This window comes from Photinus pyralis, unplaced genomic scaffold, assembly GCF_008802855.1.
Source record: "Photinus pyralis isolate 1611_PpyrPB1 unplaced genomic scaffold, Ppyr1.3 Ppyr1.4_LG2, whole genome shotgun sequence".
NCBI lineage: Eukaryota > Metazoa > Arthropoda > Insecta > Coleoptera > Lampyridae > Photinus > Photinus pyralis.
This window is the reverse complement of record NW_022170403.1, coordinates 1,632,821-1,636,774: the sequence shown is the minus strand read 5'-3', so window position 1 is coordinate 1,636,774 and position 3,954 is coordinate 1,632,821.

The following is a 3,954-nucleotide window of genomic DNA, read 5'->3' as shown; positions in this document are numbered from 1 at the left end:
CTGAATAGCCAGACTAATTTTTTGAATAAAGAATGTTTTTGAACGGTGCTCTCCTGTGGCATTTTTCAATTTCTTTCCTAAAGTATTTACAAATTTATTTATTTCAATAAATAAATAAATAATTAAATAATCATAAACAGAATCTACAGCATCTGTAGGCTTCGAGAGGTGACATGTTTGCACACACCACCAAACCAATATTCAGTCACTACATGTCAAGGGTCAACTAAAAGAATCGATTAGCAGTAAGGTATCAGCAAGGTGGCACATACCCATCTTTGGTGCAATGAAAACCTTTGTGAAAAACTGCATGAAAAGTTACAAGGTCTTGGAGGGCAAATTCAACGTTTAAAACTACGGAACTTATAGAAATTAGTGAATCGAAACATACATCAAGCGTTAAACAATTCGATAATTTCCACATGTTTAAAAGAATGATCAAAATTTATAAATTTAACTTGGGTCGAGACCATTACCCTGTAATCGAGACATTTACACTAAAAACGTAAACGATTTCAAACAAAAGGTTAATGGTATCAAACACTTGATTCTGCATTGAGGTTAAATCAAGACAACTTAAAAAACAAAGATTGACTCACCAAAAATATAAAATGCTGCATACAGAACATTATCAAGAATGTAAGCTTTACTACCTGCACTAAAAATAACAACAAACGTTTACGGAGCGATACTTTTTCAACCGCCATTAAAAACAAGATGCCAAACGTAAGAAACGTTGGTGCTCTCGAGATAGCGCAGACCGCTTTTCCCTTCTTGGTAAAAGTTGCGTGGTTGCCAGCTCTCAAAAATATGTCCATAATCATAGGTCGCATGGACAGGATGGAACCTCTCAAATTTTAGAACGCCCATTACAAGGGTCTACAAATAAAATCACTGCGTTACCGATTATTTGATACCCTTACATGGCGATTTCGGGATACCTCATTAATTTTTCCCAGGTATTTGGGTATCGAAATAAGAAAAGTATGTATAGGAAATTGATTAGGATTTTCTTTAAACTTTTAATTGATAGAACAATTCGTTTAATGGACAATTTTATTTGTGCTCTGGTTTTTGAATGAACTCTTACCGCTCGGTGTGCACCATATGTTTTGAACGGGAGTAAAATCATTGCATGCGTAACTCCACAGAATATAGAGTAAGCTTTTATATTCTGTGGTCGTCACGCATTACGCCTGGCTCACAATTGTTTAAAGCGCATTTGTTCATTTAAAAGGAAATTTGGCAGTACAAGTCGTCGATGTGCCTTTGGAACATTTAAACCGTATTTATTAGCTTCGAAGTAAATAAAATGAGTAAATATTATTGGTAATTGTACGCATAAGTGTGTCGCCTTATAAACCGGTATTTAATAATAGCCCAGTGGCAAGGTCGTCACATATAGGTTATGAAGATGAAGGTTCTAACCCCAAGTGTGCGCTTTTTTTCTGGAATAGATCGCGGCATTTTTGATTAATTTAGTCAACCAAATTACAAGGAAAAACAAACCGATTTTAATTACTCGAATTGTGCAAATCCTCTTTACACGTATGTAATTAAAAAAGGAGCGGAGTAAAATATTTTATCATTCGAAAATATAATACGATTTTAAAAAACACAAATTTTGTATAGTGATCGGAAAATGACTTCTTCTGAAGAAGGATTCGAAAATGCGTGTTAAAGGAAGGGTGGAGTATAAGGAACTGAATATTGTATTCGACGCTAAAAATTATTTAAAAATGTGTGAAATATCGATGGGGGGCGAGCAAAAATGCGTTACACAATGAAGTAAACAGTACATGATTGTTTCATGAAATAGTAAACCCCTCATTCAATCAGGGTTGTCTGTATTTGACAAGCGCCTTGTAGGGGATTGTGATGGTGAGAACAATCATTCGATTCGATAAGTTACTCATCTTTTTAATCTTTTCTCTTTCAGTTTCCTGTCGCGCTTTATAGGGAGAATGTGTATTGATTTAATAAATTGATGGAAGCTTTGGAGTTTAAAACTTTGCAAAGCATATCTTTAGTTGACTTTTAATTAAACGTGCCTTAAGCCGAGAGAAATAAATGTATTTATATCAAATTCGTTTCGTCACGGGTTTAAAATTCAAAAGATGAAATCTGCGATCCGCATAATCTAAATGGAATTGAAACCGGTGTCAATCCGTAACATTATCTCACTTTTCGCCTCCCTTCTCTTTATGTTGTTAAAAAAAGTATTTGGCGTTGTGCAGTGACGGATTACTATAGGGCTTAATGTCAACATCATGATTCAAATTACAGTCCGGGTTAACCGACGAACAAGACTTTGTTACAATGTCATTTAGATTTTACCAACCCCTCTAGAATTACTATTTTACTAAATGCGAAAGTGGAAGCTATGAAAACAATCATTTTAATAACATCGTCAATTTAGATAAAGAATATTTCTTTAATGACATCTCATCTCCATAGGGGTGAATCTGAACAGATTTAGGATGAAAGATAAAAAGATGCAGCCGATGAAGATATGATGAATCTCAATTTTAATATCCACTTTATAGTAAAAAATTTAATAATTTTTCAGTAGGCATAGACAATAATGCGCCTGACCTGCACCCTTCGGTTGAGTTAACGATATTGACTATACCTATGTTAGCCATAATTTGAACAACGAACAAAAAGAAATATACAGTGCGTTCCAGATAAGAGGTCGCCTCTTTTATTTAGCGAGACACGAAAAATGTGTCAAATACAATTTTATATGTAACATTATCATATATTAGACCGCATATTGAAACTTCCGGTATCACTTCTGCTGTAACCAGATGCAACTTTTGTTTTTCAGATGCAATGCTTATGAAAATAGCAATCAATTGGTAAGGTAGAAATTTTATTTAAAAATATCCTGTATGTATGTGTTATAAAATTCCTCCGTTAGATGTCGCCGTTGTCGTCCCCATCCTTTGAAATTAAATCCCTTCTCATTTCCCCCCATTTCTTTTGTGCTTCTCCTTATCCCAATTAAAGTGTGATTGGATTACTCCCTATACCTCCTACCGACCAGAAACCAGAACCAGAACTTAATTCATCCCCCTCTTACTGGCCAGAAACCAGAACCAGAGGCCATAGACGACTAGAAACCCAGAAGTCCTTATCATTTGCTTGATTCATACGATATATATACAGGGTGTTTTTTTGGGAGCTTTAGTTAAACGTTTCTGGGAAAGTAAAATAGGTAGGTTTTTGAAAATTTGTACTTAGGAGTTACTCTGAAGGCCGAATCTATGTAAAATATTTTCAAAATGGCCGTACTTCCGGCAACACCGGAAGTAGATAGTAACTTCGTTATTTTAAATGGCAACCCCTATTTTTTATTGGATTTTTTGATTCTACGTGAAATTTCAATCCTTTTGATACCCATATGTCGATATCTGCCATTTACGGTTTTTAAGTTATTTTGACTTTAAGAAAAAAAATGGCGGATGCAGATGGTACCTTGATAATTGATTACTTGAAAACGGTTGTAGTCATGGCAACATATTTTTATCAGTGCGTAGAGAATGAATAGGGCTTTCTTTTAGTGCACTTAAAAAAAAGTTAAGTTGCGTACGACCGCCCCTATGGAGATCCAAATTTATGAAACTTCAAAGTCTATAAACTCAGTTTTTTTTAATGGAATAATGTTCTTACTATTGCATGAGATAGAAAATCGAAATTGGCATATTTTGATATTACATGTTCCTATAGCTATCTTTAACAGTTTCTGACTTATTCCCATTTTACGGAATTGACACTATTTTTTCGGATTTTCTTTTTAGTAGTCGGCCATGATTTTATAACAATCGAATTTTATATCACAATAAATTAACCGAAGAATATCGTCAGATAGCACCCAGTGCAAGAATAGTATATTAAGATACAAGTGTATAATCAAGTCTTTAAAGCACGCGCAACGAGTTTAATGGCACG